Genomic DNA, 26538 nt, shown 5'->3' with positions numbered 1-26538 from the left:
TTTGACGTTACCTTTAATTTATAGGTTAATCATTGCAGTTCGCAACGGCCTCTTTTCCAAATATATCAACACTCTGCTAGAAGCAGTATTTCTTACAGCTTTCTACGGCTTTATGCGTCCAGGAGAATTTACTTCACCAACCAATACATTCGATCCAGCACGCGGTCTTTCCTTTTCAGACTTACAATTCTTTCCTAATTTTTTCACACTCTTTCTTAAACATTCCAAGAATGACTCTAAAGGCTCTGGCATTACTTTAACTATCTCTAAAATCAGTAGCGATTTCTGCCCCTTCTCCTCTATGACTAAATTCCTAAAAATCCGTCTCAGACATTCTGCTAGTTCTCCCCTCTTCATTCTACCCAACGGAGCACCTCTCTCTCAAAATCGGTTCAAGTTCCATCTCAACTCTGTTCTCAAAAGCTGCAGCTTATCTCCCTCTCAATTCACCGGACATTCCTTCAGAATTGGAGCTGCCACTACAGCAGCCGAGCGCGGCATCTCTACAGCAGCTATCAAAATCTTGGGCAGGTGGTCCTCCTCGGCATTCGAGTCCTACATAAGACCAGATTTAAAATCCATCCTCGAAGCCCAGCAAGCTCTCCAGTCTTGATCTAGGTAAATTCCTATTTATCTACTGGTGGTGGTGTTTTTGCCAAAGCGGATTGGCATTTTATGATCGTATGGCTAGCTACTAAACCAAGATGGCCTGTGGGTTTCATGTCTGTTTAAACAGTTGTTACATGTTATGGTTTCAAGTGGCTGCGGCCCAAGTGTACTACCAAAAGTGGCTGTGGCCCATGTGTTCTATCAAAGGACGGCCTGCGGCCTATGTGTCCTCTCAAAAGATGGCCTGCGGCCTATGTGTTCTATCAAGGACGGCCTGTGGCCATGTGTTCTATCAAAGGACGGCTGTGGCCATGTGTCCTATCAAAAGATGGCCTGTGGCCATGTGTTTTATCAAAAGATGGCCTGTGGCCCATGTGTTCTATCAAAAGACGGCCTGTGGCCCATGTGTTCTATCAAAAGACGGCCTGTGGCCTATGTGTCCTATCAAAAGATGGCCTGTGGCCCATGCGTTCTATCAAAAGATGGCCTGGGGCCCATGTGTTCTTTCAAAAGATGGCCTGTGGCCCATGTGTTCTATCAAAAGACGGCTCGTGCTTATAGGTCCATCTAAAGGCGGTTCTGTTTTATGCGTGCAACCAAGGATACCAGCAGCATATGTCCATGTATCTCGAAAGTTGATATATATTTTCTTATTAAAAATAATATGTTAGAACCACGACGGCAGTGGCTTATTTGATATAATCAAGGATGGTACTCGTCTAAATCTAACATTTGTTTTTGTTTTGTTTTGTTTTTTCTCTCTCTTCCTTTCTCATCTATGTTAGGAACTCCAGGATTCACGGCCGGTGAGTTAATTTTTAAAAAAACGTTCTTTGGGGGTGGGCCCCGTTCCGGTGGATCCTTAATTCCACCTATCTTTGGGGGTGAGCGGCGCCCCCGCCTTCGTCTTCAGGCGGGACTCGCAGATTCAGTACCCTCTGAATGCAAGTTACGAACGGGGCCTACGCCAAAGAACCTGATTGCTTGCTGAGCTCCTAAATAAATGTTATTGTTACAGTATTAATTCTCCCGAGTCTTTCTGGTAGAAATGAAGCTAGCGCAAGTTCTGCCAGGAAGACTCAATCGTTCGCGTCATTAATTACCTCCTCATCTATCCAATCATATCATTTACTGTAGCTTAAAAGGGCAGCGCTTACACATGTCTGAGTTTGCAGATGCTGTCACTCCAGTACCTCCATCCTCCCCGCCTCCACCAAGATGGGATCTTTCCTCCAACTCCTCTACTCAACCAAGCTGGGTCCTCCCTCTATCAACCTCAACACCATCAGTCAGGCTATCCCTTCCATCCTGAAGACTTCAGATGTCTTTTTCCTCCATCCACCCCACCACCACCAGATGGCCCCTTTCCTTACTCCGCCGGGGGGTGAGTGGCGCCCCCGCCTTCGTCTTCAGGCGGGACTCGCAGATTCAGTACCCTCTGAATGCGAGTTACGAACGGGGCCTATGCCAAAGAACCTGATTGCTTGCTGTGCTCCTAAATAAATGTTATTGTTACAGTATTAATTCTCCCGAGTCTTTCTGGTAGAACTGCATCTACCTGATTAAATGTGACTTGTGTGGGAAAAGATACGTTGGAGAAACGGGGAACTCAATACTGACCAGGATGTGGGGTCATAGACATACGGTGAAAAAAGGTACACAGAGGAAGGGCCACGTGGTACCACACTTCCAGAGACATGGTATGTCCGTCTCACCTCAGCAGTCAGGCGCACCCTGCTGACAACTTTTTTTTTTTGCCGGCCTTCCAGCAAATAATTCATTTATTTTCACACATTTGGTGGCCTCTGCCTCAAGTGCTTGTCGTTTTTTTTTTTCTCAACTTATCGGCCCCTCCTATACGATTAGAGATTTTGTTGACTATTGTTGCACATCATCACATCAGTAGGCTATTCACTGCAGTTGTAAAGCGGCCGCTTTGCAGGTCTATAACTTGATTCTGATTGGCCAATGCTCAGTGAACATGTCACATGTGCTCATCACACGTTTAACCTACCTGTCAGTCTCTCAGCTCGCATCAGCTTCATGCAGCCAATGAGAGAGACACATAAGCCCAGAATTGGACTATACAACAATATACTTACGAATATATTGATGATTAATAATTATTTAAAAACAAAATACATCACGCACCGGCCCACACAGACCGCGGCCCGATGGCCAGTACATGCCTGCATGTAAGTAAATGTGTTTTGTCATTTAAGAAACCTTTATAATGATCATGATTCATGTTAGTTGATCTATAATGCAAATTTGAATTTAGAAGTTGATGATCACGTGATCTGAACGTTTTAAATCACACCGGTTAACTAGGGTTAACTAGCAATCACATACGGTCATGATGTTTCGGACAACCAGAGGGCAAATATTTCAATCGACAGCTGAGGCATTTAAAGGTGCTCTAAGTAACTTTTTTACCTTAACTGAACAGCTTCGGAGTCATTGGAATGGTTATATTACTTATTTCGGGTTGAATGCTGGTCGTTTTGCACCCCCCTGGTGCCCGTGAGCGGAAAATCCGCACTTGCAACTTTGAGCTGGCGGCCGCCGCGTCAGGAAGTATCGCATGATATCAGGTCTCGCGATGTAAACAATTGCTTTACGGCCAAAAGAAATCTGCTAAAATGCTGTCATTATTGCGCTCCCTCACGCTGTTCGAACCCGAATGAAGAAGACGTTTTAAAGAATGTCCCATCTGCTTTGATGTCGTTGATCTACTAGCCTCTGGTGTCTGAGAATCGCCAACGAGTTTTTACAACTGTGTTGTCAAATATCTATTCCGAAGCTGTGGGCGGAGCTCTAGAGAGAAACCTGCGAGCAAAAAGTGAGAATACAGCGAAGAAATCCCGAAACTACTGAGCCCTGCTTTAAGTGGCACCTAGTGATGCACTGATGTGAAAATTGTGGCCGATATCGATAACCGATATTAATATTGCTGTTATGGCCGATACCGATATTTACCGATGTCGATATCTCTTTATAGAAAACACATTTTTATGCTAATCAAATAAAGAGCTATTTTCCAAAACACATTTTTTTTTAAACTTTTGTAATTTATTTTCAGAAATGACTGATAATGGGCACCTTTACCTGTGTGCAAAATATGTCATCAGATTTTCAGAAGAATAAATAAATATTTATATAAAAATAAATTTTTATAAAAGGATAGGCTACAAGTGTGTCCTGAATTCACACTATGAATAAGGATGAAAAGGCAATGAATAGGCAATGTCAATGTCTGAGAGTTTTGTATAACATGCTCATTGGGTTAAATGGTGAGATTGACAAGTGCTGAGAAACTGTGCTGTTGAATGTACGCCTCCAGACTAGTTCAACGATTGTGTACGCTGCTCTGTACCTAACCTCTGTCATTAAGAAACATTAAGAAGCATCCAGAAATTTCCCAGATATTTATAAACACCCCTCAGCAATCTCTGATATATTAAGTGAATCCCAACAAAATCCCAGTGCATAAACTTTCAATTATGTCCTTGGTTCACATCAATACACACTGAACACTTGCTACGTGTACATGCTACGTGTAGGCTAATAAAGTTGGGCTGCAGCTACAGTGGATATTTTAATTGTTAGCGTGCTTTTCATCCATCCAATGGTGACACGAAACTCTTATCACTCAAGGAAGATATTTTTACTAGGGTGACAATACATCAAGACTTTAGAGTAAAAGCAAACTTCAGCCGATCGATACTGTATAGGCTACTGACCCGGCCTGGAAATAGCCCGAAGGACGTTAGCTTAATTTCTGATATTCTCCAAATATATGGATTGAGCCAAACTGGACTGTTTGACAAGACGACTGCTGTTCTTTGCAATTCCTATTACGACCATATAACTACATTCTGCCTGATACTAGGGCTGTCACTTTTGAGAAAAAATCTAATTCGAACGGGTATCAAATATCAAGCAATATATTTGAATATCTACGAGTCAAAAAATTATCAGTCAAAAAATGCGTCATGAAGAGTAAAAAAACATATACAGTGAGGAAAATAAGTATTTGAACACCCTGCTATTTTGCAAGTTCTCCCACTTAGAAATCATGGAGGGGTCTGAAATTGTCATCGTAGGTGCATGTCCACTGTGAGAGACATAATCTAAAAAAAAAAATCCAGAAATCACAATGTATGATTTTTTAACTATTTATTTGTATGATACAGCTGCAAATAAGTATTTGAACACCTGAGAAAATCAATGTTAATATTTGGTACAGTAGCCTTTGTTTGCAATTACAGAGGTCAAACGTTTCCTGTAGTTTTTCACCAGGTTTGCACACACTGCAGGAGGGATTTTGGCCCACTCCTCCACACAGATCTTCTCTAGATCAGTCAGGTTTTTGGGCTGTCGCTGAGAAACACGGAGTTTGAGCTCCCTCCAACGATTCTCTATTGGGTTTAGGTCTGGAGACTGGCTAGGCCACGCCAGAACCTTGATATGCTTCTTACAGAGCCACTCCTTGGTTATCCTGGCTGTGTGCTTCGGGTCATTGTCATGTTGGAAGACCCAGCCTCGACCCATCTTCAATGCTCTAACTGAGGGAAAGAGGTTGTTCCCCAAAATCTCGCAATACATGGCCCCGGTCATCCTCTCCTTAATACAGTGCAGTCGCCCTGTCCCATGTGCAGAAAAACACCCCCAAAGCATGATGCTACCACCCCCATGCTTCACAGTAGGGATGGTGTTCTTGGGATGGTACTCATCATTCTTCTTCCTCCAAACACGTTTAGTGGAATTATGACCAAAAAATTCTATTTTGGTCTCATCTGACCACATGACTTTCTCCCATGACTCCTCTGGATCATCCAAATGGTCATTGGCAAACTTAAGACGGGCCTTGACATGTGCTGGTTTAAGCAGGGGAACCTTCCGTGCCATGCATGATTTCAAACCATGACGTCTTAGTGTATTACCAACAGTAACCTTGGAAATGGTGGTCCCAGCTCTTTTCAGGTCATTGACCAGCTCCTCCCGTGTAGTTCTGGGCTGATTTCTCACCTTTCTTAGGATCATTGAGACCCCACGAGGTGAGATCTTGCATGGAGCCCCAGTCCGAGGGAGATTGACAGTCATGTTTAGCTTCTTCCATTTTCTAATGATTGCTCCAACAGTGGACCTTTTTTCACCAAGCTGCTTGGCAATTTCCCCGTAGCCCTTTCCAGCCTTGTGGAGGTGTACAATTTTGTCTCTAGTGTCTTTGGACAGCTCTTTGGTCTTGGCCATGTTAGTAGTTGGATTCTTACTGATTGTATGGGGTGGACAGGTGTCTTTATGCAGCTAACGACCTCAAACAGGTGCATCTAATTTAGGATAATAAATGGAGTGGAGGTGGACATTTTAAAGGCAGACTAACAGGTCTTTGAGGGTCAGAATTCTAGCTGATAGACAGGTGTTCAAATACTTATTTGCAGCTGTATCATACAAATAAATAGTTAAAAAATCATACATTGTGATTTCTGGATTTTTTTTTTTAGATTATGTCTCTCACAGTGGACATGCACCTACGATGACAATTTCAGACCCCTCCATGATTTCCAAGTGGGAGAACTTGCAAAATAGCAGGGTGTTCAAATACTTATTTTCCTCACTGTAAGTTGCACTGGACTATAAGTCACATTTATTTAGGAATTTATTTCACACAAAAAAAAAAAAACGATGTAACGGACGAGACCGTAACGGATGTGAGCGCTCTGAAAGCGGCACTAAAAGACTGCTTTAAAACAAGACCTCAAGCAGAAAGCACAAAGCCTGTCTTTAAATTTAATTTCGTTTTGTATTAATTGTATCTTCATTTTATTGCCTGGATTTAATAAATAAGAAGTAAATATAGCAGACATATAATCAGGACATGGAGGCGCCGGAGCGTGAACTGGAGCTGGTCTCATTAAAGCTGCATTAGGTAACTTTTGTAAAAATGTATTTTTTACATATTTGTTAAAACTGTCATTATGTTCTGACAGTAGAATATGAGACAGATAATCTGTGAAAAAATTAAGCTCCTCTGGCTCCTCCAAGTGGTCCTATTGCCATTTGCAGAAATACACCACTCCCGGTCAGAAACAACCAATCAGAGCCAGGAGGAGTGTCTTAGCAGTGTCAATCAAGCTTGTGTGCCGCAGCTGTGCTAATGGCAGACAAACAACCAAAACTGCCAATTTCTCGAGTGGCACCAGCTCATTCAACAAAGACAGGTAAACGGAAAAAGACAGATGGCGATAAACAAGCCCGTCGGAGCCCATTCACTGTCAAAACTCTAGCCACATAACATACAGATAAAATGTCACGCACTGTGCAAAGCAACAATTGAAACCTGCTAATTCACTGGTTTGTCATGTTGCTGAAATAATGTACTAGAAAACCTTATTTAGCATTACACATCGCTAGAATAATTACTTGCATACTGTAACGTTACCATTTTATTATCTTGCTAGTTATTTATAACTTATAGAAAGAGTGCAACATTATGTAGTTACATTACATGTATTGCAAAATACGTAATGATTTGAGGACCAAGTTTGTAGTCAAGCTATGGGCAGGCCATAGTCAATGTAAAGCATATTGTTGATGTTTCATCCTACCAGTGAATGTGCTATAACTGTTTATCCGCCGTCATCAGTGGCCCTGCATGTTAACTGCGCGTTCACGGCAGGCTGCGTTGTGGGGGAGGAGCTATGGAGGGAGGAGCTATGGAGGGAGGAGCTGTGGGGGAGGCGCTGTGAAGGAAGGAGCTGTGGGGGAGGAGCTGTGGGGGAGGAGTTGTGGAGGGAGGAGCTGTGGAGGGAGGAGCTGTGGAGGGAGGAGCTGTGGGGGGAGGAGCTGTGGGGGAGGCGCTGTGAAGGGAGGAGCTGTGGGGGAGGAGCTGTGGAGGGAGGAGCTGTGGGGGAGGCGCTGTGAAGGGAGGCGCTGTGAAGGGAGGAGCTGTGGAGGGAGGAGCTGTGGAGGGAGGAGCTGTGGGGGAGGAGCTGTGGAGGGAGGAGCTGTGGAGGGAGGAGCTGTGGGGGAAGGAGCTGTGGGGGAGGAGCTGTGGAGGGAGGAGCTGTGGAGGGAGGGCTGTAGCTCAGCAGAGAGCAAGGGGGACTGACCTGTAAGTTGTGCTTGTTCAAATTTTCAGGCTAAGTCAACATTTTCTCAAAGCTCCCTACTGCAGCTTTAATGAACCAAAACTCAGCGTTTAAGGTAGCCTACTCACCTCACAGACCTGAGACATATATAGACAGCTTGAAATGTCTACTGTTAAACAAAGCAATTCAAAACGAAAGAAACAGACTGTTCTCTGCTTATGTAATCCATATGAAATGTGCATGTCTCTCAGGTGCGTTCACTACTGCAAAGATCGCGAGTCAGCATCGTCAACTTCATCTTCAACTTCACACGTCAAAAACACAGGAATGATTATCGGCCTGTTCACATCAGCCCTATTTTGACATCGGAACGATACCGATGTGTAAAAAAATGACCATATGTTTTGATTCGGTCCTGTTAGATATCGCTTACTTTCGGTACCCAACCCTACCCGTGAGCCCTCAGCCAAAATGGCCGCCACCACGTCAGAGTCTCGTCTTGTCATGGCCGCCGCCAAGCCTGTGTCTTCGGGCAAGATGGCTGCCGCCACGCCCCCGAAACAAAATCAGAGTCAGACCAGATCATTCTTGATGACACCAGAGTCAGACCAGATCACTCCTGATGACACCAGAGTCAGACCAGAGTCAGACCAGATCACTCCTGATGACACCAGAGTCAGACCAGAGCACTCCTGATGACACCAGAGTCAGACCACATCACTCCTGATGACACCAGAGTCAGACCAGATCACTCCTGATGACACCAGAGTCAGACCAGATCACTCCTGATGACACCAGAGTCAGACCAGATCACTCCTGACGACACCAGAGTCAGACCAGATCACTAATGATGACACCAGAGTCAGACCAGATCACTCCTGACGACACCAGAGTCAGACCAGATCACTCCTGATGACACCAGAGTCAGACCAGATCACTCCTGATGACACCAGAGTCAGACCAGATCACTCCTGACGACACCAGAGTCAGACCAGATCACTCCTGACGACACCAGAGTCAGACCAAAGTCAGACCAGAGTCAGACCAGATCACTCCTGATGACACCAGAGTCAGACCAGATCACTCCTGACGACACCAGAGTCAGACCAGATCACTCCTGATGACACCAGAGTCAGACCAGATCACTCCTGACGACACCAGAGTCAGACCAGATCACTCCTGACGACACCAGAGTCAGACCAGAGTAGGCCTGTCGCGATAGTCAATAAATCAATTAATCGCACGATAAAAAAAAATTAGCTCGATAATTTTTCCGGCCGCGATAATTCCATTTGCATGCTTGTTTGTTTTCCTCGTCTCTCTCTCTCTCTACCAAAGAGACTGAAGGACCACTCTCGGTTCCTTAGCGTATAGGAGGAGTGAACTCTCTTGTCAGTTGCATGGTCTTTGTGTGGGGAGGCGGCGCCGCGGCGCTTGTCAGTCAAATGGTCTTTGTATTGGAAAGCGCCCACGGGACTGATTGCGGCGTCTGCCGGGAGAGAGAGAAGACGCTAGTTGTGAGTTGGAGGGGAAAAAAAGAAAAATATGGAATTGGTTTCATGAAAATGCGTATCTATACCACGAATGTTATTTCTCGTGCCATTTATACGCCAAAAATAGTTTTTGCGTGCATATGATACGCACTTTATGGCGTGTAATAGGCATGCACTCCTCACCCCTAATCCTAACCAAGTATTTTCAGTGCGTAGCATATACACGCAATAAAGTGCGTCTCCGTCTTCCCGACAGTAAATTACACAATCACTCGAGCGTTTGTTTAGTCGACAAAGTAACAGGAGGACAGTGCAAAATGCTGTGGTATCCTGTTGAGGCTTTTTTTATTTGTTTACAAAGGTCCTAACCGGCAGTTTTGCCTGTTATGGAATGCATCACTATTTATGTCTGAGCCTAATGTTTAATATTTTTTGAAGTGCAAATACATCCATTTTATTTATTGCTTTTGGTATTTATTCAAGTGATTTTTTTTTGTTAACAGACACTGAGAGTCCATTGCTTTTATTGTTTTTGGTTGTTTTGTTCATTTTTTGTGGATATTTAAAATGTTTTTCCGTTTTCAATGTTTAATATTCTTAAGAAAGTAAAAGTTTATAGATCTTTGAAAAGGTGTACCTGCATTATTATGCCATTATCATTATATTAGATGAAAATGGTCTCGAACGACAATATTATCGTTTATCGCAATAATTTCTTGGACAATTTATCGTCCAGCAAAATTTGTTATCGTGACAGGCCTAGACCAGAGTCAGACCAGATCACTCCTGACGACACCAGAGTCAGACCAGATCACTCCTGATGACACCAGAGTCAGACCAGATCACTCCTGATGACACCAGAGTCAGACCAGATCACTCCTGACGACACCAGAGTCAGACCAGATCACTCCTGCAGTCTTACAGGACAGAGACAGAGTGAGAACTGAAGGAGAACTGAACGAGAGCAGCATCAGCTGAGGAACAGGAGGAGAGAGCGAGCGCTGAGCTGTGAGAAACAGATCCAGGGGCTCAGAGGGAGATTAGCTCACGTCACAGACATATGTGCTCTTATTTATAGCAGCAGATCCTCTGAGGCCCGAGGGCTGCTTACTGGGGTATTACTGAAGACCAGGGCACTCACTGCGCTTCTTCCTCATGAACACACATCTCCTCACTGATCAATAAACAGCCTAGTGTCGTTCTGCTGTATAGTGGTATCTCTACAGCTTATCACAGTTAGCAGGAAATCACAATGACTAGCTGTATTACAGTAGCTTGTTTATTTACACAATAACTAAGAATTCATTTTCTGGATTATTCTGCAGTTGCAGTTGTTCATTGGCCTGTATGTGTATCTGCTTGTTCAGTAATGATGTTTGTGCCAGTCATCAGTGATATCTGGAGTGATCAGTGATGGTCCAGTTCATCTCCAGTCGAGAGCTCCAGCAGACCTCGAGACACTCATGTTACAGCAAGGCTTCCCAGCATAATCATCATCATATTTCTGACAATGTTTTAAAAACAGCATCTGTTTCAGTGTCATCAGTGGCACATTTAGTTGTGTGTTATCATGTGATATTGAACAGAGTGTTCAGATGAGGTGAAATGTAGTGTGTTTCTGAAGCCCCAGGACTGACACTGACTACAGAGAAGGAACAAACCTGTGGACAAAGTACTGATTTAAAGTTGAGCATTCATGTATTATCATTATTATGCTAGTATTATTATTATTAAATTAATATTAGGACCCATTCATTTGACTTTCCTAATTTCATAACGGCATCACCACATAACCACCCTTATAACACAGACACGTGATCTACTCACTGATCACCAAACGTGCTGTTTATTAAAGACATGCATTATTCTCATACAGTTGTTTGAGCCGAGATCAGCATCACTGTTCGTCACAGTACAGCACATTAGCAAAACATTTAATGACACTAATAACACTGAAAACAACACAGTTACAAATGAATAATAATAATATTATCACTAAAATGATAAAGGCCTAATAACAGTCTTTAGATTCGAACACAGCACAAATCATTATCAATGAAAATCCAAAGCATCTTCAGACAGACATAAAAACCAACCACTCTTTTAACATGAAATATCTCAATGTTCTCATAATTCGGACATTCTTTCTCATAACAAAGCAACGACTTCTACACATAATTTTAATACCATTTTGCAATATGTTGATATATAATGTTATAAAATAAGAATATAATAAAATAATATACATTTAGAATAAAAAAATATACATTTATTACATTTTAACATATTTTAATAAAAAATGAAATATCTGTATTGGCCTTTGGACGGTTAAACCAAATGACTTTTTGACACTTCAAAATCTTTAAAATACCTTTATATGTAGTAAAATATAATTAAAACCTTTTGGATTCAATAAAAGAGATCAAGTTGTACTACCTTACATACTTTGAATGTCAAATCTTTGTTTTTTATTATTATTAAGGCCTTTGGACAAAAAAAAAAGACCTGTCACGTCACTGACCCTAAAATATCTGTGGGGTATTTTGAGCTCCACACACACACTCCGGGGACATACAAGACTTAGGGTGTATTCACACCAGGAAAGTCCGATAGTTCACTTGCTTTGGTCCGGACCAAATACAATGTTGATTTTTTTTGTTTGGTACGGTTCGCTTTCACACTGCTCTTTTTGCAAGTGAACCAAAATTTGTAAACAAAACCACACGTGTGCTAAGGTCGTCCGTTCATTGGACAGGAATTCTCAAGCAGGGAAAAGCAGGAAATGCAAAAACAGGCTCAGCATTGAGATATTTCGTAATGAAATATTTGTTCTTTTACTGATTTGGTGTTATTCTCTACAAACGCAATATGAAGAAACTAATGAGCATCATATGACACAATGTAATCTATACGATGTTGTAATTAGGATTTTGAGAAGACGACGATGTGCTGCAAGACCGTACGGCGGAGAGAACATGCTTTTAAACCATTTAAGCGCGGTAAGACGAAAGAGAACGCTCTGTCTGTGAATGTCCTGATGCACACACAACGCGCAGAAAGACGCGCAACAGTATCGTGTGCACAGACAGTGCGCCAGAATTCTCTTTCGTGCTTGAACAAACAATAAGACACACCATTATGCCAAAATGTCCATTTTGTTAAGTATCCTCATAAGAGCAGTCAAATAAAAAGACGCAGTTTTCTGCAGTTGGGTCGGTTCATGTTCACACCATAAATGAACCGTACCAGAGTTCGTTTGGAACCATACCGAGACCACCTCTTCAGCTGGGTCTCGGTTCGGTTGTTTGGTCCGCACCCGAGTGCGATTGCTGTATTCACACCTGCCCAAAAGATCCGCACCAAGGGGGGAAACGAACTAGAGTTCGATTCAATCGAACCAAACAAGGCAGGTGTGAATACACCCTTATTTTACATCCTGTGAAAGGGGCATTATACCACTCCTTTAACATTAACAATTTGAGAACAAAGTATAATTTGCACAGTTTGACAAGCGATCGTTAGACTTAAACAGCACGATTTACTGCAATGCTTTTTTCCCCTTAGTTGGTCAGAACAAAAGTGGACTTACTTGTTCAGACGACATTTCCCAGTGAAAATTCTTATGTTGGTCATACTTCCAAAAAGTAGAATCTGTGAATGCCAGTATCCACACCGACTGACAGCCGCACGTTCTCCTCAGAACATTACATTCATCCGCGCTGTGCCGTGCCGAGGCACAACCCACGTACAGTTGATCATTCCGCGAATAACTGCAATTGCAGATTCCGAACAGAGATGGCGCAGGCGACACAAAGGAAAAACTACGGACTGCAGCTTTTACTATTTTTGCAAAAATTGCTAAATAATATGTTCATTTATCATTTGACAAGTATAAATAAACACTAAAAGGATTGTTTGAGCTGAGTATCGTGAATTTTTCCTTACTATTATTTTTTATCAGTTGTTTAATCATTTTAATGGAGTCGGAAGTGGAATCGTTAGGCGGAAACAAAACTGGAACCGGAAAACTTCTTATGATTCCCAACCCTAATTCTAGTTTTATTACTTTTTAAACAAAATATATCAAAGATAGATTTAAACATTCCGTTTTTTTTGCAAACATACTTTTCAGACATTAATTCCAACTTAAAAGTGCTTACTCTGCTCAGATATAAAGTAACTTAAATAAGCTCAAGCCAGCCTGCTGATGCCCTGCTCTACACAGTTGTGTGGTATTTTCACCTGTTTACCCCCTTTGGCCACTTCATGCGTTTTCTGTGATCGGAAAGCTATCCGATCGTGAAAAGATCGTGTTATAGGCTATATGTAATGAATAGCCAGATATGACGACGCTACTGGAACACGCATCGCCGCAGATGAGCAGCTTCTATTCATCAAGCCAACGTGCAAACAATCGCAAATCAAAGTGAAAGTCAGTCTCAGACGCTTAACACACAATCATCATCATTAGAATGATCTTGCCAGGGCTGTTGCCGCTCTCTCTTATTTAGGTCTTTAATTTAGAAATTTTAACTGATGATCAATAAAATGCAGCTCATATCTGTTGCTTTCGGTGACGTGCCCTCCATTAAATCTGCATATAGCACGGGAATTGAAGATCGGATTTATGTCCGTTTTGCAAAAACACATTTATGTGAGCAGGTGTAAATGAAATTGTTGTGATAAATCAGACAGCTATCCGATCTGAGAGAACGCATGAAGTGGCCAGGTGTAAACAGCCCCAAAGAGTCTGAACTTTACAGTGAATGTAGCCAGTTTGATAAACTCATCAGTAGTGCTGAGTTATTGCTGATAAATAGAAAAAAATAATATTTTCATAATTTATTAAATACTTTTTTGTACTACATTCTGCAATATGTCAAATACATCATACAGCTCAGATAGTCATGTGTCATATGTCATTTGAAAGGTCTCAATGAGTAGAATACAACAAGCATAATTGTTTCAGGCATTTTACTAACACACAAAAAAATCCACAGACGCATGTAGCCAAGCAAGGTAGCTTAGACTTGGCCTTTTCACTCGTATCTTCATGAAACATACATCGATCATAAAAAATGTCATATCGTTATTTACAGCAGGAGCTCACGATTAAAAAGAGCCCAAACTCAATATATCCCATCAAGTCAAGTCAAGTCAAGTCATCTTCATTTATATAGCGCTTTTAACAATGTAGATTGTTTCAAAGCAGCTTTACAGAGATAAGCATATAATTTAAGGTAACAGAGATTGTTTTGGCTTTATAACGGTTCTTAAAGTTATTTTCCAGCTAAAGTTAGTTTTGATTGATTCGCTTCCGTCACAACGATCATTCAGATCAATCTGATCATTCAGATCAATCATCAATCAGATCTAAATATATTCCTCATGGCCTTCTAACACAAAAAGAATACCACAGACGCACCTAGCCAAGTATGAAGCACTCGAGTTTAGTTTTTGATTATTACTTCATGAAGCATGCACAGATCGTTGAAAATTGCACAACATTATTTTCAGCAGACTCTCACGATTAAAAAGAGCCCAAACTCAGCATAATCCATCACTCAGATCTAAAGATATTCCTCATAGACTTCTAACACATGAAGTTGCACAGGCGCACCATGAAGTAGCAGTAGCAGTGATGCTTTTGTTTTGCTGTGACATTTCAGCTCATATATCCATGAAACATGCATGGATTGTGACAAATCCATGACAGATTCTCACGATTACAAAGAGCCCAAACACAACATAATCCATTGCTTTGATCACGAGATATTCGTGAAAACAAGTCTCTCATCTTTCCGGGTGCAATGCATTTTCCCATATTCCTGGAACCGTCTGTGCTCGTTTTCACATGTGGAATAACACAAAATATGTGTCATCTTGAAGCTTAGAATCTGAGCTTTTTAAAGCATCTAACCACTTCGATCAACTCTGAAGGAGAGCTGACTAGTCGCTCTAAACCGGAGTGTACCGCCCGCGGGCGCCACCTAGCTGCCAAAATATTCATTATCATATTTTTCAAGAATATTGCCTAAACACAAAATTGGTGTAATTTGAAAGCGTAGAGTCTGAACTTTACAGTAAATGTAGCCAATTTGAAAAACTCCTAAGTATTAAGCTGAGTTATTGCTGATAAATAGAATATTATTTTCATAATCTATAACAGGGGTGGCGAACCTGTTCAGCATGATGAGCCAAAAAAAATCCCTCATCACTGCAAAGAGCCACACAACAGATGTGTCTAACAATAACATTAAAATGTATTACTTATTACAATGACTAATTACATATCACACAATAGTTTTCATGGATTTTATAATGTTTGTCAATGTTTGTCATAGTATCAGCCTACCTAAAAGGTTACATGACTCAGTGGGACACCTGGCACTCCTTGGTTTCCACAATCTTTGTTAAGTCTGGCTTGTATTCAGTTGTGGCTACTCGTAGTAATTCTTTCACATGCGTGTCAGTCAGGAAAGAGCGATGCTTTGATTTCACTTGTTTCAGTGTTGAAAAAAGTGATTCGCACAATGTAAGTTGACCCTAACATTCACAATAGTTTGACTGCAGCCTGTTTGACATTGGGATATCTCTCATTCGGCACAATCTTCCAAAACTTTACGGTTCCTTCCCTCAGAACACTTTTAAGTCTGTCATCCTCAGAAAGTTCAATCATTTCAAGCTGAGATGCTGCTTCATCTTCCACTAAAGGGGCTTTTAAACAGTCTGATTCAGCAGTGAATGGGTTGATAAGAAATTAAATTTGTGGTCTTTTTTGGCGTAGGCCGGAGAATCTGTCCTCAAAACTCTGTTCGAGACTTTCAAGCAGTGTTGCATACCGTGCCGTACTCCCGTTTACAACCTCTGCTGCATGTCCACTTGCCTTCAACAAGGATGGAAAATGTGTTAACTGCCTCTTTTGTACATGAGTCTTGAACAGCTTGAGTTTGTTGACAAATGTGAAAATACTCTGCACCAGGTCAGACACCATCTTTATTCCCTTGCAGATCCACATTGAGGCCATTCAGATAATGCAGCATGTCGACCAAAAAAGCCAAGTCCGAAAGCCACTGGGGATCACATAGCTCAGGATAGTCCTTATGTTTCTCTGTGAGAAACAGCTTCACTGGATTTAAAAGCTCAAAAAAACGAGAAAGCACATTACCTCTTGAAAGCCATCTTACAGCACAGTGAAGAAGCAGATCAGATGGAAGATCTTCATCAAGCTCAGCAACTGCCTGTGATTGAGAGCATGTGTGCTTATAAAATTGACAATTTCCAGCACAGGGTTCATGATGTGAAAAAGTTCAGCTTTTTAGACACCAAGTGCTCTTGGTGGATAATACAGTGAAATGTCCTAAATTCAGGAAAACGGTCATCAGCTTTACACAGCCCTACAAGGCCTTTCCCAGATCCCAACATGGCTGGTGCTCCGTCAGTGGCTATTGCTGTTAGCTTTGATAACTGCAGATCTGCTTTCTCAACAACAGCCATCAGTGTCTCTTTCAGGTCGATGCCACGGGTTCTGTCTTTCAGTGGCACAATGTCAAGCAGCTCTTCCTTAATTGTGCAGTCTTCTGACACAAATCGTACAAATATCGCCAGCTGTGGCTTATCTTGAACATCGCAAGACTCATGACCAAAGCAATGCTGAAATACCGGCACTTCTGAAGATCTGAATATAAATGTGTTTCAACTGAGTCGTTAATGTCCGATATTCTCTCTTCAACTGTGTGCCGTGACAGCTGAAGGTCCTTTACTGAACGTTTCAAATTTTCATTTTCGGGACAAAGAATAGCAACAACATCACTAAGGCACTTTTTAAGAAACTCCCCTTCACGATATGTTTTTTTTGCACGAGCAATGTTCCATGCCAGTTGATATGCTGTAATGTCACTGTCTCTGAATGCTTGGTAAATTTCCGAAAAAGCTAACTTTGCTTCTCTGACTGACGTTTCAAAGTGTTTACCTTGTGCTTGCGAAGTTCACTGCCTTTGGGAAATTCCCGGGCCACCGTAGAATGGAGTGATGTGAAATGGCGCTCTAGATTTGAAGCCTTAAAATGCGACAACGACATCTGGCATATCAAGCAGAATGGTGGTTTCGTTCAACAAAACAATATAAATTCTCCCATTCAGATAAAAATGTTCTGTGCTCATCTTCATATTTGCGCTTAGCTGTATGCTTCTTTGATTCTGCCATGGCAATTCCTACTAACGTACTTCACATTAACCTGACAGCGGCGGGTTAACGTGATTTATCCTGACAACGTTAAATTGCGAGAGAGTTGAGGTTCTGTTAAAAATAATAATATGAATAATATATTATTTTAAAAAGTAAAATTACATTCAGAAAATACATTTAAATTCATTCCTATTTATTTTTAAATAAAATTTAGAAATTCTAAAAAAGTTTGTATAGCCTACACAACATGACTGAACCGAGCCGCAAAAAAGCATTCAAAGAGCCGCAGGTTCGCCACCCCTGATCTATAATATACTTTTTTGTAGCATGTACGGCAATGTGTCAAAAACATCATACAGCTCATGAAACATTCACAGATCGTTGAAAATGGCACTTCATTTTTTACAGCATATTATTACAATTAAAATGAGCCCAAAATGTACAGAGCCCCAGAGGGGACCTTTGCATGCTCCAAGCACACACTCATCTCATCACTCTCTATCTCGGCTCCAAATGCTGTAACTGCTGATTCCTTTATCCAATCACCACAACACTTTATCCACATGCAGCTAACATGTTCAAAAAATAATTTTCCTCCTACCTTATTTCCTTCCTGAATTATTCTATGACAAATAAGAAAGATATGCAAAATCATAATAAAAATTTTATATAGTTTTTGTCTTTTATCAGAAGTTTCTCGGCAGGAGAATGTCCAATTGTAATGTCATTTATATTTTCGAACTATACCTACCTTTTGACTCTCCTTGCTATAGTTTTGAAGTTATGAGTCTTTAGTTTTGTGTGTGTCACTCGAAAACAACTCTAGAAATGCCTTCAGGGCTTCAGGTGTTCATCTGAGCCTGTTACAGAAGGTCTCTAGGCTGTGGAAAGCATCTCCTTTAATTCCTATTCCCGAGAAGAGACAGCCCTCTGACCCTAACGCTTATAGACCTGTAGCGCTCACCTCACATATTATGAAGAGGTTCGAGAGACAGGTCCTCTCTTACATCAAGGCTGGCATGTCGAACTATATGGATCCTCTGGAGTCCAACATGTGGATGATGCCCTCATTTACCCAAGCACACCTGGACACCCCTGATGATTGATGGCTAGAGTATAAATGTGTGGATGATTTATCCAACGTTACTTCCTCTGATGGAACAAAGTTCTCCAGAGAAGTCGTTTTCTCCCATTTGTTCTATTTTATTTTGTCTATTACTTACCAGCGTTTATTAATCCATGGGAATATTATTTTCTCTTGTTTATTTACATCCCTAGACCTTGTGTTATATTTCTGTAACAGATCATTTTTGTTCCAAATAAATGACCTTGCAATGAAACGATGGTGTAAACCTCTTTACCCTCTCTGGGGGCAGTCATGGCCTAGTGGTTAGGGAGTTGGTAACCCAAAGGTTGCTGGTTCGATTCCAGAACCGGTGGGAAATGACCGAGGTGCCCTTGAGCAAGGCACCTAACCCCTAATCGCTCCCCGGGCGCCACACAAAGGCTGCCCGCTGCTCTGGGTGTGTGTATCCACGTTTGCAGTGTGTGTGTGTTAACTACTCACTACTCTGCTCCTAATGTGTGTGCATTAACTTGGATGGGTTAAATGCAGAGGTCAAATTCCAAGTATGGGTTACCATACTTGGCCGTCACGTGTCACTTTCACTTTCACTAACTCTTTAAGTCACAGTGGGGAACGAGCTGGCCGTGACAATATTCATCAGCTACTAAATATTCAATATTAAATTTCATCAACGACAACTGGTACTCGCATTGTATATTGATTAGACTTAGACTATTTATTTTTCAGGGTTCGTACACTTTTTCCAAGGTCAAATTCAAGAGCTTTTCAAGCCCTTTCCAGGTCCATTTTAAAGCTTTTTCCAGCACCTTACACTACCGTAAATTACATACCAATACATAGTTAAAATTATTATTTAGTGTTTTTATCACATCAAAAGAGATAAACAGCCAAACGTTTCATAATAGCAGAGGGCTGCACGTTATTGAAGAAAAATGAGATATGCGATAACTCATTAAATAATGCGATATTCAATATGAGATACAATAATGCTTAAAGTGTGTCAAATTAACTTAAATTATCTTTAAAATATCTTTAAAATTATATAACCTACACATACATGTTTCACATTCTTTTTGTGATAAGAAAATATCCCCACAACTTCAAGACAGTGAACATAAGAAGTGTTATTTTAACATCACTGGGGTTCAGGTTATCCTACATTAGGTTTATTTAACAACAGAAACGGATTAATCAAATGTAAAAAAAAAACACTGCTTAGTTTTCACTGTATGAATAAATATACTGATTATTATTAAAGCTACAAAAGTTAGCCTATTCAGCCAAAAGCAGTGAGTGATTTTCTTTGTCTTTTGTTCATGACCCCAGTTATTGCAAGCCGTTGCGATATGCAATTATGCATATTGTAATATATACATTTGCAATATTTCGATATATTGTGTAGCCCTAATATTTAAGGCAATCACAAGTTTTATTCTTCAAAATGTATCACTAAGTATATAGCCATATGAATGATATACTTTTCATTATATTAAAGGTGCTCTAAGTGATGTCACGCGTTTTTTAGGCCAAAATATTTTTTGTCACATACAGCAAACATCTCCTCACCATCCGCTAGCTGCCTGTCCCCTGAACACACTGTAAAAAACGCGGTCTCTCTAGACACCACAGGCTCCACAAACAGCAACAAAAACAAACTGGGCTCACCCGCACCACGAAACATAACAAACTGTTCCAGCCAATAACTGACAAGAATGATTTGGGGGTGGGGTTTGGGGGGTAGTGCGCGGATGAGGAGGAGGGAGGGTCTAGCTAGCCTCCGTTTTATTTGACAATACTTTGAACATCAACAAGAAGTGACGTCACCCTTACATCACTTAGAGCACCTTTAATAAGATCTAGTGCTTACCAGATAATGTGATTTATAGGCTGATAAATCTGAATTAGGGATGTCAATTTTCACAAATTCCCATGATCGATCGTCATTTAAATTAACGATCAATTAATCGATTAATCGTTAGCCGTAATACTGCGATATGCGTCTACTGCAGTGGCTATGGCCAACAGCATGACAGGATCTGCAAATGCTGCTCAAAACGCTTTGTTCCTCACCAAATCAATGAGAATGGTTATAAATATAAATAAAGGGCTAGTAGGATTGTAAAATGCTAATGATTGCTAATTAAATTAATTATTTAATAATCAAATATAACTAACTACTAATACAACCTGTCACCAACGCCTCGTATGCGCTTAGAATGCGTGACAGTTGTGGACGCGCTCTTCCTGGAACAACTGCACGCGCTGAATGAATCTGCTACCGTTAAACTGGAGCACTTTGCTAGCACATTATTTATCTAAAAGAAACGCATCCTATATTAGATTAATCAGATATATTAAAAATAAACAATATATTACAAATTATATCTGCACAAAATGACGCAAATTCATGCACAAGTGAACTTGAACTAAGTTACGTGCCATTCATTCAGAACTACTCATGTTGTGGACGTTGCTATAGGAGAGGAAGAATTTACTAAACTCGTTAAATCATCTAAATCAACATGTATGTTAGACCCTATACCGACTAAGCTACTGAAAGAGATGCTTCCAGAGGTCATAGATCCTCTTCTTAATATCATTAATTCATCTTTATCATTAGGATATGTACCGAAAACCTTTAAGCTGGCTATGATTAAACCGCTTGTTAAAAAAACGCAACTTGATCCTACAGAATTAGTCAATTACAGGCCGATCTCGAATCTACCCTTTCTGTCAAAGATACTAGAAAAGGCAGTATCTTCACAACTGTGTTCCTTTCTAGAAAGAAATGGTATCTGCGAGGATTTCCAGTCAGGATTTAGACCATACCATAGTACTGAGACTGCTCTCATTAGAGTCACAAATGATTTGCTCTTATCATCCGGTCGTGGTTGTATCTCTCTATTAGTGTTACTCGATCTTAGTGCTGCGTTTGACACCATTGACCACAACATTCTTTTAAATAGACTCGAAAACTATGTTGGGATTATTGGAATTGCACTAGCATGGTTTAAATCATACTTATCTGACCGTTATCAGTTTGTAGCAGTAAATGAAGAGATGTCTCATCGATCACAAGTTCAGTATGGCGTACCACAAGGCTCAGTACTAGGACCGCCGCTGTTCACTCTGTAAATGCTACCATTAGGAGATATCATTAGGAAGCATGGAATCAATTTTCACTGTTATGCGGATGATACTCAGCTCTATTTTTCTTCACGCCCAGACGAAACTTACCAATTCACACAATTAACGGAATGCATAGCTGATATAAAAAATTGGATGACTAATAATTTCCTACTACTAAATTCTGAAAAAACAGAGATTCTAATTATTGGACAAAAAACTTCCTCACGTAATAACCTAGAATACTGTCTAACACTTGATGGCTGCTCTGTTAAGTCTTCGTCGTCGGTTAGGAACCTGGGTGTGCTCTTTGATACCAATCTTTCTTTTGAAAGTCACGTGTCTAGTATCTGTAAAACCGCATTTTTCCATCTTAAAAATATATCTAAATTACGCCATATGCTCTCATTGACAAATGCGGAACAATTAGTTCATGCATTCATGACCTTAAGGCTAGATTACTGTAATGCTCTACTGGGTGGTTGCCCTGCACGCTTAATAAACAAATTACAGCTGGTCCAAAATGCAGCAGCTCGAGTTCTTACCAGAACCAGGAAGTATGACCATATTAGCCCGGTTCTGTCAACACTGCACTGGCTGCCTATTAAACATCGTATAAATTTTAAAATATTGCTGATTACTTACAAAGCACTAAATGGTTTAGCTCCGCAGTACTTGAGCGACCTCTTAACGCTTTATGGTCCTTCACGTCTATTGCGATCTCAAAATTCCGGCCAGTTAATAATACCTAGAATATCAAAATCGACTGCTGGCGGTAGATTCTTTTCCTATTTAGCACCAAAACTCTGGAACAGTCTTCCTAACAATGTCCGGGAAGCAGACACACTCTGTCAGTTCAAAGCTAGACTAAAAACACATCTCTTTGACCTAGCATTCACATAACACATTATAGACTTCTATAATTCCATATTAGGCTGCATAGATTAGATCAGCCGGAACCGGGAACACTTCCCATGAATCCTGATGTACTCGTTACATCATAAGAAGAATGGCGTCTACGTTAATATTAGTCTCTCTGCTTATACCGAGGTTTACCGCAGTCTGCCGGATCCAGGCCGTATCCAGATCCGAAGAAGGACCTGCACCTGGACGCGACGACAGCGCAGTACTGAAGTGTCAACCAGTCTCTCCGTTTCTGAAGTGGGGTGGACTCCGGCTGTATCCAGATTAGATGGTGGATCTGCACGTGGACCCAACCATGACGCATCCCTGAAGTGCCGGCCTCATCGACACGACCAATCTGACTTCTGCCCTGTAACGCTGCCTGGATCATAATCATACACTGTTCGCTCGTTGGCCAGAGGAGAACTGGCCCCCGACTGAGCCTGGGTTCTCCCAAGGTTTTTTTCTCCATTCTGTCACCTGATGGAGTTTTGGTTCCTTGCCACTGTTGCCTTGGCTTTGGCTTGCTTAGTTGGGGACATTTAATATTCAACGATATTTTTGATCTGCCCAATTAGGGTGGACAATGATGCAATTTTCTTCTAGAAACAAACTTTGTTGTATTATTTTCATTTTATCAATGTGAAGCTGCTTTGAAACAATCTGTATTGTAAAAAGCGCTATATAAATAAAGGTGACTTGACTTGACTTGACGCGCTCTTCCTGGAGCAACGCGACACGGCAACTAAACCCAAATAATTCACAATGTTTTATTACAATATTGTTCTCTTTATAATGTTATGTAATATTACAGTCCCAATAGTCATTATTAGTCGTGCACTGCCGTTTGAGCTGCGCGCGCTGAAGCTGACGCTTTACTACAGAGTTAATTCTTAACCAAATGCATCCAATGCGAGATAAATCAGATATAGATAGGCATACAGAAAATAAACAGTATTACAACTTACATTTGCGCAAAACAAAAGGCTGCGAATGCACACGCAAACTTATAGTCATGATGAAGGTGTAAAATAAATCGGGTAAATTTGCACGTTACAGTTCTGTAATTTTGGCAATGTTCACTGCATATTCCACAAATTAACGTGACATAACGGAAATGCAATACTTACATTACATTATCACACCAAGTACTCCCAGTCACTAATGGCCCTTTCAGATAGGACGCGGACTGCGCTGCGCTATGAAATGAAACCGATATATTTCAATGGCTTGCGCCACGCGACTCAGACCAAAGTGGAGCTCAGCGAGCTTGCGTGCACGCCGCGGTCAAAGTTTAAAATAGTTCAACTGTTGCCGCTGCGTGGCCAATAAAAACGGTGCATCCAAACAACCGCGGAAATCAAAATGAAAACTCCGCCTACTTTTGCTCTGGCCAGCGTTACGCAAATCAATCTGTATCTGATTCTGAAGGGCTACATTTTTTCTCCATTTAATAAAGAACTATTTCGCCAGAAAGATATTTCTTGTGAAAAAAATACAATTACAAATTCAAGCATTTACAAGCATTTTATCCAAAATTCAAGAACTTTTCAAACCATGAAAACACAACATCAAAATTCAAGCTTTTTCAAGGATTTCAAGCACCCGTACGAACCCTGATTTTTGTTATGTATTATTTCTTGTTTAAATTGTATATTGTAGAACGGAACATGGTCAGAAGAGACTAATTCTGTAAAGTGTAGCGCTGTATCTCTGTGTGCTGAAGCTGCCATGACAATGCACTTTCCTGTAAAGAATCTATAAAGTAGCAACAAACAAACAAACAAATCAACCTGCAATACCAAACAAGACCACAGGGAGACGCCACAGGACTTCATGCTCTACGGATCCAGTCTGAATCATTAAACACCAAAATACAAATAACAAAATAAAAAATAAAAACATTGTGGATGTGTGAAATTGCCATGATCTGAAGGCGGGTTGGTATCATCAGTTCCTCTGTCAGAACAAGCAATCGTGTCTATGTTATGTTTAAAGCGTCTGATGTTCATGTGTTCATAAACACCTCACTGATCCTCACAAACTTCTCTAAAACATCCGCCATAAAACACATTCATTATGACAACTAAGCGAATACAGCGTGTTCAGAAATACGATGTTATAGCGATCAGTGAGCCGACAGCGCACAGAAACAGTGTTTGCGCATCAGTAATAACACGCTAGCACAGTAATAACGCGCTAGCACAGTAATAACGCGCTAGCACATGCCTAATATACGACTCCTGTATGTCACTGTGATCGTCTAACCTTTATTCCAATCATCATCCATCCAAGCTTCATTAGTGACACTGTCTTTATCCCACTGAGAGACGTAGTTGTGCAGCGTATCCTGTGTGTTTCAGTCTGTATTTCACACAGCGCGAGGAGAAACGGTCTGGGCTCCGAAACAAACACAGAATACTTACAAGAGTGCTTTGTTTTCATTCATTAATTATCTTTTTTTAAGAATTTGTGAATTTAAATAAATTTATATATATTTCAATAAATTTTAAGTCATCCTGCGACCCCCTGCAGGATCGCTGAAGCCCCCTAGTGGAGACCTATCAAATGATCTATACTTACAGGAGATAGCTATTATTAGTTATAGTTCATTTAAATTTAGTAACAATTTTGGCCAAACTGTGCAGCCCCATAAATAAGCACAAACCTGCTGTTCTTTATAACTTTTTGTTTAATTATTTTAAATTGCAATTTTTAATATGCAATTATCATTCGTCAAAACCACTGGCCACTGGAAATGAGCGCTGACAAACTAAATGGTTAACTTTATGATTTAAGATAAATTGAAACAAAAGAAAAGAAAAAAAAGAAAAAAGAAGCAATTTCTGCGTATAAAAGTACAAGCATTGCACAGCTGGACATCACATGACCAAACACTGATCCTTCTGAACCTGAGGACCAAACCATTACTCTTTCACTTCTGTCTCCAATATAACATTTACTGAAGCAATATTGGATGTTGGCATGAAATACTCATGGGAAGTGAACATGCTATTTTCAATCTGCCACTATTTCAAAATGTATTTATCTTGTTATCTTAATTATTCTGCACACACAGATTGTTTGAGTTCAAGTTCACTTCTACTTTCAACATTGTCACAATGCCGGATCGTTTAAATACTATTCTGAGAGCAGTTAGCAACCAGCTAAAGGACGTGAAACCTGACATTATCTTAGACATTAGGGGAAGTTTAACTTGAAATCTTTTAACACTCAACTCCTTAGCTTGCAATCCGCCTGGTGCTGATGATAGGCACAGTGGACCATCAGATCATGATCAGACAGTTTCCACAACTCAGTCTGATGGCACTGAATGTGAATCACGTGCAGTCAGAATGATGATTATCAATAACCCATCATAAGAGACTGAGAAATCCAGTGAATATAATAAAGCACGTCTGTGCTGAGTTATTGTTGGTCCACCCAGCATCAGTTGGATGTGGATGAATGAGGAGTTACTGTGTTAAGCAGCTTATGGCGAATCTCAGTGTCCATCGCGAACACAGAAACGCACAGAAACACACAGTGTAAACACAGTGACATTACCTCTGGTGTGGGACGTCGAGTCACGAGTGTCCATCGATGAAGATTAAACACCTCCTGAGACTGGTGTCATTACATTCCCAGTGTTTAAACTCGGTCCATATCGACAGGCTGCGACCACAGAGTGTGTGAGCGAGCGCGCGCCCGCTGAGCGCGTCCACAGCTGCTGAACGAGCCGCCGCATCACACACGTGTGCACGAGCCCGCGCGCGCTGCTGTCGCTGTTTATCTGATAAACGGACTTTAAATCATCAAACACTGGATCATACACTCAATATGTATCGGCTACAGAACAGCGACACAACACAACGTGCTGCAGCTCTGGTTTTTAACAGAGGAATACCCGATTATTTGAGCCAGACAGCCGCTGATGCTGGATCACTAATCCATACACAAAATATTTCGGGTTTCGAATTATTTCACGAAAAGATATTAAGATCAGATGTTAGGTTTGGTCCATGTATCATCTGATCAT

At 40.9% G+C, this 26538-nt stretch overlaps 1 protein-coding gene across 2 annotated transcripts in view; it reads right to left on the bottom strand.

The window, feature by feature from the left end:
• The window catches only part of lrfn2b (leucine rich repeat and fibronectin type III domain containing 2b), a 110325-nt gene extending 84097 nt beyond the window's left edge, over positions 1-26228 (bottom strand). Inside the window, exon 1 of one of the 2 annotated variants that reach the window (XM_084091608.1) lies at positions 26067-26228. The gene's annotated coding sequence lies outside the window, so the exon portion shown is untranslated. The remainder of the gene's footprint in view (positions 1-26066) is intronic. The other variant, XM_084091609.1, reaches the window with a different exon arrangement.
• Between the last annotated feature and the right edge of the window lie 310 nt (positions 26229-26538).

The sequence above is a fragment of the Abramis brama genome (assembly GCF_963993115.1).
Source record: "Abramis brama genome assembly, chromosome: 18".
NCBI lineage: Eukaryota > Metazoa > Chordata > Actinopteri > Cypriniformes > Leuciscidae > Abramis > Abramis brama.
This window is presented reverse-complemented; position numbering and strand designations above follow the sequence as displayed.